General features: G+C 53.0%; 1 protein-coding gene across 1 annotated transcript in view; it reads right to left on the bottom strand.

Annotated features, from left to right (window-relative positions):
- Nucleotides 1-9879, bottom strand: part of NCALD (neurocalcin delta) — a 247899-nt gene extending 238020 nt beyond the window's left edge. Inside the window, exon 1 of the mRNA XM_068932899.1 lies at nucleotides 9734-9879. The gene's annotated coding sequence lies outside the window, so the exon portion shown is untranslated. The remainder of the gene's footprint in view (nucleotides 1-9733) is intronic.
- Between the last annotated feature and the right edge of the window lie 2940 nt (nucleotides 9880-12819).

Raw genomic sequence — 12819 nt, 5'->3', positions numbered from 1 at the left:
CCTTGGGGCAGGCGCTGGTCACTGCTGCCTGGCCGCTCTGTGCTTCCTGCGGGCAACGGGCCGTCTCCCCGAACGCATGAGCACACACTGCTAGTCAGAAAGCGTAAGAAAGAGAGGATGGGAAAGTAATGCAGGCTGGCCTCGAAAAACAGGCTTGGGAGTAGCGGTAGCTTCAGCTGTGAGAAAGCAGGGAAAGACTAGATGGGCTCAGTGATAACCACCCGGCAAGGCAGCCCAGGGAGGGGGAGGCAGGGAAAGAGGGGCTCCGCATCACCTCAGTTTCTTTTTCAGACTCCTATTAGGGTTACTTTTAGGGCAAATTTTGAAGCCTTTGGTCATTTTCAGTACGGTCTGGCAGAAGGCTAGAGGCTTTGCAGGCATTGCGTCCCTACAAGCTCAGGAAAAACAGAGGGGCTGGAGGCAAGGAGAGACCCTCCGTCAGGGCCCCTGGTGAGGAGGAAAATGCTACAGGAGCTCATATCTCATCGAGAGTGAAAGGCCACCCCAGCCAGTGACTCCCCACATTGTCTCCCCAGCACCTGGCACAGCTGTGGTCCCTCCAATGTCATCCCACTAAAAGCCAAACGGGCCACAGCGCACCAAACCCTGGGCAGCCAGGCTCTGCCAGCTCCACGGCTCGCACAACACCAGGTTGGTCACGCCGAGGCCTCAGTGTCCCCCTCGCTGGTGGGTTCCCAGCTCCCACGGCCCTGGGGGTGAGGAAGGTGGCAGAGCAGCTCGGTGCCGACCGGCACGAGGAGAGCTCCCAGAGCCCACTCAGCGGGCGTCACTTCTGTGCAGCTAACTCGTTGTTGGCATTTTGGAGGTGGCTCCAACCACAGGAGACTTCCTTGCTTTTCTCCACAAACTGTGCTCTGTGCAGGGGATCTGGGAAAACATTTTAGGCCCTATCTCATGCTCAGATTACCAAAAAAATTAAGCAGGCTGAACCAGCTACAGAAACACAACTGTAGGAAGTGGGCTCTGATAAGAGAGGACTCTTTGCAAAGTGAACCAAGAAATGCTTTTTCCAAGGTATTCATCTAAAACGTGGCACATATAGTAACGAACATCTGTAAGACAGAGTAAATGCAAACCCTGTCCACAAACAGTCCCTCTGCTCTGCTGAGGCATGAGTAAACAGGAGAGTGACTATCACTGAGAAAGAAACATCTCTGCAAGGACTTACCATAACACACATTTCTGAAGCATGCAATTATATTTTGTGAATGAAGTCATTCAATTAGCACGCTCATGGCTCCATTCAGCCTAATAGGCTGTAAGTTAACTCTGTTTTCCTTTAAGTTAACTCTATCTCCCTTTACCTTCAAGGAAAAAAAATGAATAATTGATAGGCAAGGCTCTCCTCATGTGGCAGAAGCGTTCTCTATCAGAGCTCAGAAATAGTATTCCCTTTTATCGTGCATTCTGCTGAAGACTCCTGGAAGTGGTGGAAGATCATTGCAGGCACATGCTGCTCTTTCCTACCTTTTCCCTTTCCATCCCTGACCAAGGGCAGGGCCTCTGAAGCAGCTGAATGAACCAGAGCCACAGAACAGCCACAAAGGCATTCGCTGATGGTGACGGCAGGAGCTGCCCCGCTGTGCTGGGCCATGCTGGATCTGGCCGGGCCACCCTGGGACCAACAGCAATGCCTACAAACACCACGCTTGCAGCTACTGACCCAGGCCAGGCTGCAGCGCTGCCTTTGCGTCAGCCTAGCAGATAAACACGGCTTTCTTTCCTCCTGGTCAAATCTGCAGCCAAAGTCTGAACAGCTTTTACTCACTAATCTGGCTTAACTACTTTAGTGTAAACTCTTCACCATAGCTAACTAGACAGAAGAAATTACCCAGCTGAGATGCGTTTCAAAGACAATCCCCCTGCGTTCCTTTAACCTCACCCAAAGCCCATCTTCCTGTAAGGCCCTCGCAACCTAGATTTCCTCTTATCTGCAGACAGGAATGATTCGCTCCAACCCCTTTTTGCTCGCGGAGCCATTCCCAGCAGAGCCGTTCCCCTCGGCACGCAGGGCTGCCAGCTCCCCTTCGCGTGAGCGGCACCGGGGCAGGAGCAGCGCCACAGGCACAAAGGCAGGAGAAAAGGAGGGGGAATCCAACCTGCTTGGGTGCCTCTGCAAAGCCTCCATGCCTTAGGTGGTGCTGCAGATGCCGTTGCTGTCCCTGGAGCCAGCTCGGCTCTGGAGGAGCTGCCCCACTGACAGTCGCCCTCCTGAAAGGGAAACCTCAAGCCCTGCTTGTGCTGCGAGAATCAGGGTGCTTCAACTGCACCAGGTTATACTTCTTAATCTGGGAAGAGTTAACCCAGTAGCAAACAAGCCAATAAAGTCCTATAGAAAGGCATTTACATGCTGCAGATGTAGTAATAAAATGCTCAGTTTAGTAAAGAATCATATTTTTTCCAAAGTTGTAAATTATCTCAGAGACAGGGTTTAAAGGCCTACAGCAGAGTTAAAGCCTGGGGAATATCTATCACTGCTTACAATCCCATAGGATGGGGCCATGTGGGGCAGCTGGCCAGAAACCCAGGTCTGAGGTGCCTCAGCAGTCATCTGCAGCCACTCAGAGCCTGAGCAGCACACGTGCATGTGTGCATGCATACAAATGTGCACCTCCACCCTCCTCCCTTTGACAATATGACCTTTACTGTGATAGCCCAACCAACAGGCTCTCCCAAGTGACAGGTCAGGGCTGTGTTACCCTGGCAAGCACCCTCGACTGTGGTCCTATTACTTTGGCAGAGGAGACCAGATGACCAATCACGTCCCTCGGCCACCCAGGTGCAGGCATCAGCAGTCCCCAGCTGCACCTGGTGCTCCCACTGCACAATGCCAAAACCAGCGAGCTTGCTTGTAACTTGGGGGGAGAAAATACTAGATCTGGTTTGATATTTTCCTGGATAGCAGAAGGGAGAACATGAAAGCAAAATAATCAGAGCAATCGAGCCCTGGACACACAACATTTAAGCAGGCTTCAGAGGCCTTGCATGCTGCTCAGGTGTGATGGGGATGATGCCCGCTCTCCAGACTGAGGCTATCCAGTGAAATGTAGCAGGAACTGAGAACTGAGACTCCCAGGGACCTGCAGCCTGGCTGAGCTGAGTATCTGGGAATAGGAGCTGTGCAAGAAAAGCTGGGCGGAGGTGCCATAAACAGCTTTTCCAGAGGTGCTTTACTAGGCTAGGCTGAACTGGGCTTGTCCTCAAGCACTGACCCTGCTGCAGGGAGCAAGGCTATCCGGTTGAGAAGGGTTGTGTGTCACAGCAGAGGGAGCTCATTCCTTCTATTATTCCTATTATTAATCAATCAGAGAATCACAGAATCGTTTAGGTTGGAAGGGACCTCTGGAGATCATCTAGTCCAACCTCCCTGCTCAAGCAGGGTCCTCTAGAGCACATTGCACAGGATCGTGTCCAGGTGGGTTTTGAATATCTCCAGCGAAGGAGACTCCACCACCTCTCTGGGCAACCTGTTCCAATGCTCTGTCACCCTCACAGTGAAGAAGTTTTTTCTCAGGTTTAGGTGGAACTTCCTGTGGTTCAGTTTCTGCCCATTGCCTCTTGTCCTGTTGCTGGGCACCACGGAGAAGAGACTGGCCTCATCCTCTTGACACTTCCCCTTCAGATACTTGTACACGTTGATCAGATCACCTCTCAGTCTTCGCTTCTCCAGGCTGAACAGGCCCAGCTCTCGCAGTCTTTCTTCATAGGAGAGGTGCTCCAGCCCTCTAATCATCTTGGTAGCCCTCCGCTGGACTCTCCTCCAGTAGCGCCATGTCTCTCTTGTACTGGGGAGCCCAGAATTAGACACAGTAGTCCAGGTGAGGCCTCACCAGGGCTGAGGAGAGGGGCAGGATCACCTCCCTCGACCTGCTGGCAACACTCTGCCTAATGCAGCCCAGGAGACCATTGGCCTTCTTGGCCACAAGGCCACATTGCTGCCTCATGGTTAACTTGTTGTCCACCAGCACTCCCAGGTCCCTCTCGGCAGAGCTACTTTCCAACAGGTCAGTCCCCAGCCTGTACTGGTGCATGGGATTATTCCTGCCTAGGTGCAGGACCTTGCACTTGCCTTTGTTGAACTTCCTGAGGTTCCTCTCCAGCCTGTCCAGGTCCCTCTGAATGGCAGCACAGCCTTCTGGTGTGTCAGCCTCTCCCCCCCCAGTTTTGGATCATCAGCACACTTGCTGAGGGTGCACTCTGTCCCTTCCTCCAGGTCATTGATGAATACATTGAACAGGACTGACCCCTGGGGGACACCACTAGCTACAGGCCTCCAACTTGACTCTGTGCCACTGACCACAACCCTCTGAGCTTGGCCATCCAGCCAGTTCTCAATCCACCTCACCGTCCACTCATCTAGCCCACACTTCCTGAGTTTACCTAGGAGGATGTGATGGGAGACAGTGTCCAAAGCCTGGCTGAAGTCCAGGGAGACAACATCCACTGCTCTGCCCTCATCTACCCAGCCAGTCATTCCGTCATAGAAGGCTATCCGATTGGTCAAGCATGATTTCCCTTTGGTGAATCCATGCTGACTCCTCCTGATCACCTTCTTGTCCTCCACATGCTTAGTGATGACCTCCAGGAGGAGCTGTTCCATCACCTTTCCAGGGATGGAGGTGAGGCTGACAGGCCTGTAGCTTCCTGGCTCCTCCTTGCCCTTTAGGAAGACTGGGGTGACATTGGCTTTCTTCCAGCCCTCAGGCACCTCTCCTGATCTCCAGGACCTTTCCAAGAGGATGGAGAGTGGCCTAGTGATAACATCCGCCAGCTCCCTCAGCACTCGTGGGTGCATCCCATCAGGGCCCATGGATTTATGGATGTCAAGTTTGGACAAAAGATCTCTAACCCGATCCTCCTCAACCAAGGGAGAGTCTTCCTTTCTCCAGCCTTCCTCTCTTGTCCCCAGGGTCTGGAATTCCTGAGGACTGGCCTTAGCAGCGAAGACTGAAGCAAAGAAGGCATTCAATAACTCTGCCTTCTCCTTTGTTACCAGGGCACCCGCCCCATTCAGCAGCGGGCCCACGTTTTCCCTAGTCTTCCTTTTGCTATTGATGTATTTGAAGAACCCCTTCTTGTTGTCCTTGACATCCCTTGCCAGATTTAATTCCAACTGGGCCTTAGCCTTCCTTGCCGCATCCCTGCACACTCTGGCAACGTCCCTGTATTCCTCCCAGGTGGCCTGTCCCCTTCTCCACATTCTGTAGACTTCCTTCTTCTGTTGGAGTTTTGCCAGGAGTTCCTTGCTCATCCATGCAGGTCTGCTGCCCGCTTTGCTGGACTTCTTCCTCAGAGGGATGCACTGCTCTTGAGCCTGGAGGAGGTGATGCTTGAATATGAACCAGCTTCCTTGGACCCCTCTTCCTTCTAGGGCCCTACCCCATGAGATTCCCCTAAGCAGGTCCCTGAAGAGGCCAAAGTCAGCTCTCCTGAAGTCCGGGGTTGCAATCCTACTCATTGCCCTGCTCCCTCCTCGCAGGATCCTGAACTCCACCATCTCATGGTCACTGTGACCCAACCTTCACATCTCCAGCTAGACCTTCTTTGTTCGTTAGTACAAGGTCTAGCATTGCACCTCTCCTCGTTGGCATCTCCACCACCTGTAGCAAAAAGTTATCATCAATGCTCTGCAGGAACCTTTTTGACTGTTTGTGCCTAGCTGTACTGTCTTCCCAACAGATGTCAGGGTGGTTGAAGTCTCCCATGAGAACCAGGGCCTGTGATCGTGAGGCTACTTCCAGCTGTCTGTAGAAGGCCTCATCGATGACTTCTTCCTGATCAGGTGGCCTGTAGTAAACCCCCACAACAGTGTCACCCAGGTTACCCTGCCCTTTAATCCTTACCCATAGGCTCTCAACTTGCTCTTCATCCACCCCGAGGCAGAACTCCATACATTCTAGTTGCTCCCTCACATAAAGAGCAACTCCACCACCTCGCCTTCCTGGCCTGTCTTGCCTAAAAAGCACGTAGCCATCCATGACAGCATCCCAGTCATGTGAACTATCCCACCATGTTTCTGTCACTGCAATGAGATCATGGCCCTGCGACCGCACACAGATCTCTAACTCTTCCTGCTTATTCCCCATGCTGCGTGCATTGGTATACAGGCATTTGAGAGAGCCAGTCAAGCATGCAGGCTTCCCAGAAGAGGTGCAAGAGGATCCTCCATAGCCACGTTGCATGCTGTCTCCCCTGGTTGTATGCACCCGCTGGAGGCATCCTGACTTGAGCGGTGTTTTACTGACTCCCCTGCCACTATACCACTCCCCTTCCCCCATCTTGCCTAGCTTAAAGCCCTCTGTACCAGGCTGGCCAATCTGTTGGCAAAGACGCGCGTGCCCCACTTGGTAAGGTGGATCCCATCGCTCCCCATCAGCTGTTGATCTTCAAACAGGGTCCCATGGTCATAGAAACCAAAGCCCTGTTGCCAACACCAGCGGCGCAGCCGGTTGTTCACTTGGAAAACTCGTCTACTCCTCCTCCTGTCCTTTCTCCTCACAGGCAAGACTGAGGAGAAAACAACCTGGGCTCCCAGACCCTTGACCACCATTCCCAGAGCTCTGAAGTCCTGTTTGATGGTTTCCAGTTTGCCTTTCGTGTCGTTAGCGCCCACATGGAAGATCAGCAGAGGGTAGTAGTCCGATGCATGGACAAGCCTTGGCAGTCTTTCCACGACATCTCTTATTGGAGCCCCTGGCAGGCAGCAAACCTCTCTGGACAAGAGGTCAGGTCGGCAGACAGGTGCCTCTGTCCCCTGCAGCAGGGAGTCACCCACAACAATCACTCTCTGCTTCTTCCGGGGGTTCCTGCACAGCACAGGGTCTGCCAGGCCAGTTGCCTCCCTTGGAGCCATGCCCAGCTGCTCCTCAGCTTGGAGGGCGCTAAGCTTGTTCTTCAAGAGTAAGTCTTGAGGAGGAGCAAGAGCCTTTCTCCTTCTACGAGAGGTCACCAGCTTCCAGCCCTCTTCAACAGCGTTATGATGCACCTTTACACACAGTGCTGAGCCCTCTGACAACTCCGCTGCAGTGGGGGCAGGGGACTCCTGGAGCTGAACAGTCTCCGAGAACGCCCTGTCAATCTCCTGCTCATCCTCTCGGATGCTACGCAGCCTACCAACCTCCTCCCGTAACTCCCTTATCTGGTGATGCAACTGGTCAGCCACAGCACACCTCACACAGCAGAGCTGACTGTCAGCCCAGGCCCCATGGAGGGGCCCCAGGCACTCCCTGCAGCCTGACACCTGCAAGGCTGCATCTGCTGTCTGAGGGTCTGTCTGGGTTGAAGCCTCAGACACAGCCGATGCAGCACCTCCAGCAGCCACTGGGGAATGTGCTCTGCGGCGTGTCATGACCATGCCCCGGGGAAGGACACACCACTGTGCAAAACGGAGAGGTGCCACCTTTGCCTTCTGGCACCCTTCTGCACAAACTGCTGCATCTGTCCACTGCCTCTGTTGGCTGCACTCTGGGAGCTGTGCTCTAGGCCTGGCTCTTATATAGGCCTCTGCCTAGCAGTGACTCACAAGGGTGCTCGACCCACCCAATCAGGAGCCACCTGAAACAAAACCTTCCTCTGACCAGGGCAGCCCAGAGAGCTCGTTAGCAGCAGCCCCACCTGGCTAGAGCTTCCCAGGAGAAGTTAAGTCAAGGTCCCCTGCAGGAGTCCTTGCCCAGCTCTCCCTTCCTGCTAGCAGCAAGCACCGTCTAGTTCCTTGGGGGTCCCCAGAAAGTCTCCACAACTTCCAACAAGGCCCACAAAAGGCCCAGGCAGAGCCCAGACACTGCTGCGCAAACTGCTGCCTCTGTTCGCTGCCTCTGTTGGCTGCGCAATGTTTATGCTATCCACCATCAGGCTGAGTCCCTCAGAGTCAGGGTGATGGTGCCATTGGGAAAGCAAGCGCAGGACACGAACGACTGCCCAAGTCTGTGTGTGATGAGCATTTTTTGTCACACAATTGCCAGCGTCAAGTCAACAGGCTGAACTGCCTGCCTGCTGCTCCCACTGCCAGATGCTCCCACGCATCTTTGGCTTTCAGACTCATCCTACTCATAGGCATTTCCCCGCTGCTCAGGAGCACCTGGCCTTTCCCTGGGCCTTGCCTGCTTGTGAGCTTGGGACTCAGAAGAGCCAGGGATGTTGTAGAGCCCCAGGAGATGTTCTCAGAGTATTTTGTCGGAGAGCCCCAGCTCAGGCAGGGCGACACAGATCTGCCTGGTGTTTTGTACGTTGCAGCTCAGCCGTGCTGCAGACTGCCATTACTCAGCCAGCCGCAGCACCTTTCCTGGAGAAAGGCACAAGACTTCTGTGTTGGGATGTCCCCGCAGGCAGGTGCACCCACTCTAGACCCTCCACGCCTCTCACCAAGACACACTTTGCTCTGGCATGGAGCGGGACCTCAGTTAACTCCGTACTCATGTCCTGAGTCAACCGAAGCCCATAACACCTTTCCATCAATCCCATCAATCATCCAAAATGCTACCAAAGAAAGTGAATTAATGAAGAACTAGAAGTTTCGCTTCTTTGATGGTACTTGTCTTCCAGGAGACAGCAGACATAACCTCAGTCTTCATTGAATTAATTGTTCAAAACTGACTATAGGAGTAGTCAAACGGTCCAAACTCTGAAAATCCCCCAGGCACAGGCCAGCACAGGTTACCACCATGAGCACATAACAGGTGCTGTGCAGGCTGTTTAGTAGCAAACCCAAAGAGCCCCCTATGAAATGCAGAGATTAAACAACTTCCTGCATTTTAAGGTCACTGGTTAACACATCTTTCATTTCCTTGTAAAATAACTTGAATTTGATCTATTTTGAAATGCATCTTTGTTCAACACTGCACTGCAGGGAAGGGGTTGGCAGAACAAAATTTGGAGCTGTGCTAAGAAACTTTCTTGGGCAGCCAAAGTTTTCATGCAGCTCTGAATTTTAGCCTGCGGTGCCAGAGGCTTTCATCAAATGATTAAAAACTATTTGCACACTAAGACTTGTTCTTAACACTCTTCCTGGCTCTGCCAACTGCCGAGAAAAAAAAAAAATCACATCAACTATTCTGCTGTTTGCCCAGAGTCTGCAGTCTGATTTTGGAAGCTTCCTCTCTAAAACGAACAATTTATGGAGACTCTGAGATAGGACCTTGTTGGTTATAACTGGCAGAGGAAAAGCCCCTGAAACTGCTCCAGCCACATCAGTGTGCAGGCTGCTCCAGCCCAGGCTGGGACTAGCACACGTGTGGCTTGCCAGCATCTGCCCGCGGTTGCTGCACTGCAGATCTTGTATCTGACACCGTTTCCTGTGTGCTTCAAGGCAAGGCTTCCTGGAAGGCAGCTTATCAGGAGCTGAGTCCAAGCAAGGCAGGACGTCAGCATGAGCCACAGCTGAACGGTCACTGTATCACTAAACCAACAGTCACACAGAGCAGACTGAAAAGCAGCCGCCCAGACCTCCTGGCTACATCCCAGCCGCTTCCTTCTCTGTGTGGCCATGGAGCAGGAGGTGTTGCATGGCATTTAGGAAGGGCTTTTAGGAAGAGGTTTTGACCAGGTCACGTAACAACCCATCTAGGAATTAGCGCTGTGCACAGCAAAGACTTTTTTTGACATTCATTGGGCACCAGAGGGACAGGAGCAAGAGCTGGTCCCCAGTTGTGAAACCCCAGAAGCATTGAAAATACCTTCTTTCCATTAATCTGCTAATCTCAGTATTGGTGATTACCTCCTCACGCCTCTGCAGCGCTCGTGAAAGGATCCCATGCTGTCTGTTGCAATACCAAGCACCCTGCATCGCCGGCGCACAGGGTGCAAGGGCGGCCATCTGCCGTGGCAGGACTGTGGTCGCTTCCTCTGCCTCCATGATGAGCTGCTCCGCGCAGCGCCCTGCAGCTGCTTTCCTCTCTCACTAAGAGCCTGAGGCAGCCACTTACAGAAGTTGCACTGCACCCTTCAGAAAGCTGGAGCTGCCTGTGCAGCGTCCACCTCCATGGCATGGGCCGTCCTCAGCGCTATCGAACACAGTACTGCCATTAGAGCAGCTAGCCAGGGCCATTTGCAGAGTAACATTAACCGAACTATAGGGTACAGCAAAAAAAAGAGCCTGACAATAAAGATTTGTGCATGTGAATTCACCAGCAGCTCTTCTAGAGCCAATGTCATGATGAATGGTACATGCAAAGAAACAGCAGATCCTTTGGGGGATACAACCCCGGGTGAGCTGCTGAAGCAGATTTGAGAGGAGTAAGGATCTGCAGTGAATGAGCCCCCGGACAGCCAAGCTTCACAAGCAGCAGTGGAATTTGCTCCTGCTTTCCCTTCCGCACTGCTGCTTGTCATATGGATCCTGAGCCTGTCACTCACAGATCCTCTTTTAGTCCATTAGAAAGGTCAAAACTGCAACAGGGAATTCCTGACTCTGTCTCTGCAGCAGCTGTGCAAACATGTCCTGCAAACTGAGCTGGCCATGGACTTTTCTTTAGTTTTTGATAGCCCCTCTACAGCTGCAGGACCCAACAGAGCTGCCTCTCCACGCGCACGTGAGAAAGCTGAACTGGGACTTGCTTTCTCTCCACCACCCAAAGCCTGAAGCTGCTGCTCTCGGAAACAGCTACACGCACTCTATACAGGACAAACGGAGCCATTCCCAGGATTTGCCTGTGTTGAAAAATCTTACCTTAGGATTTTGGTTAGCAGCACAATCTGCTGCCAGAGCCCTGACCCCCGCCCCGGCGCAGGCAACCTAGGCTCCTGGGCTGGGACAAGGTGCGGGGGCTCAGAGCAGCTTGCGGGGGCTCCCGGCAGACCAGAAACAGGGCTTCTTCCAGCGATATTGAGCTGATCATGTCACCCTTCCATTGCAGGGAGAGGGTTTGATAAAAGCTGGCATTTGTAGTCTTCTCTCCTCAAGTCTTCTTTTATAAGTGTGTACCGGACTTCTATGATTGTATATATTTATATTTTTTTCTTATATATGCATAAATACATGCATGTGTCTACCTCTGCATGGCTTAGTGCAGATATCAGCCCTCCCAGTCACACAGACATCCTCCCGGCAAACGCATGCTGAGCTACTTCTAATACTAACATATGACTGTTGGGTGACTGTGTCTCTCCCAGAAGCTCTGGAGAACCTGCTGGCTGCGACATGAGGATTTGATGACTCGAGGGCTCCACCAGGAGGAAAACCAGCCCCGTTCAGCCGCTCAGCACAGAGAAGCTCTGCTGACAGCAGTGGGATGCTGGGGAGGGCCAGGAAGGCGGTTTAATAACAGTCAGAGGCGAGGAAGAAAAACGCAGCGGGATTAGATTTGTGCACTGTCAGCTGCCAGGGTATAGCTGCAGTTTGAGGTGTGCTGCCACACACCGGACATCCTAACTGCCTATAACAAATCTTACCGTTCCAGCAATATAAACTAGGAGCTGTCAAGAATAGTTTATCAAAAGCTTGCTAATTGCCCTGTCTTCACCTACTTTCTTCTTTTTCCCAGCAAGAACCAGGACCAGCTGATGCCCCTCTGAGCGCCACGGTCCTTGCATGCGGCAGGCAGCTGAGCAGAGGACAGGGCTGGGCGCAGAGCCCTCAGGTTTTATTTAGTGCTTGTGGCTGGTGCTCATCAGCATCACCTTTGCTAAGGCCCAAATTTCTCTGCTTGAATGAAAACAGTGGGAGCTACAAAGGCAGTTTTGGATTTCGGGAGGCGGGATCCTCTTGGCTCGAGAAGGCCCCACCAGGGCCGCGACAGCCGAGGAGCAGACACTCAGGTAGGGGGCCGGGCCCCCCCAACGCTGCGCATGGATGCACCCAGGGTGCCCAGCCCCACAGCTGGCACCCTCGGGGAGGGAAACAGATGCAGGGAGGTTGTGCAAGTGCTGGGGGAAGACAGCGGTCCAGGCAGGCCCCACAGAACTGAGCCAGTTTGGGCAAGCAGCAGCACCTCACCGGGGATTGGAGGGTGCTGCGCAACTCTGCTGCTGGCGCTCGTGGCGCGAGGGATGGCTCAGGTGCCACAAACGGTATTTAACCTGTCCCTCCGTCACAGGATGGAGTCTGCAGCTTCCCTCAGGCACCTCTCACATCCAACAAGGGGCCGCACTTGCATTTCCTCTGGTATCTCCTATGGGTTAGTGAGGTCCCTGCACGGGAGCGGCTGTTATTACATGTTTTTTTATGCTACTTGCCAGGCTCACCCTGCCAGCTCCCATAGGCATCTTCAGCCTGTGTCCCGGCAGCCCACAGTATGCCCCGGCAGGCAGGAGCTGCCCCTGCGCTTCGCTGGACCCAGCCTCTGCCATTGGTCAGGAGAGGCTTGTGGGGGACTGCAGGCATGAGGTGGCCCTCATACATACCAATTTATGGCTCCTGGCGTCCTAGAAAAGATCACAGCTTCAGCCACCTCTTTGCCACAGAGAACAAGGTCATTTTAACCCCAAACAACAGGCAACAAGCTTTCCAGGCTGCTACCTGGAGCAAGGGGTATGTACCAGCATGCCCAGGAGAGGTGGAGGGGTAGCTCCTCTCCCATCCCAGCTATCCAACAGCACCCAGCGACATTACAGCTCTGGAGTGTTTCTTCTTTGAATCTAAAGGGGCTCCCAAGAATTTCTCCTTGACCCAGAAAAAATAAATTTTTTTTTTCAGTTCCCTAGACTGCAAACCCCATTCCCCAGAAGAAGAAAGGTCAAGTGGAGAGCACACAAGTGCAAGACAGTGTATGGAGCACAGGGAACTTTCTCCCACAAGCCAAAAGCTGTAAACACCAGGTTACTCTGACATGGCCTAATTTTATTTTAGATTTCACAATAAAGCAC

Source organism: Struthio camelus, chromosome 2 (genome assembly GCF_040807025.1).
Source record: "Struthio camelus isolate bStrCam1 chromosome 2, bStrCam1.hap1, whole genome shotgun sequence".
Taxonomy (NCBI): Eukaryota; Metazoa; Chordata; class Aves; order Struthioniformes; family Struthionidae; genus Struthio; species Struthio camelus.
Note: the sequence above shows the minus strand (reverse complement) of the source record. Positions and strands in the feature narration are given on the sequence as shown.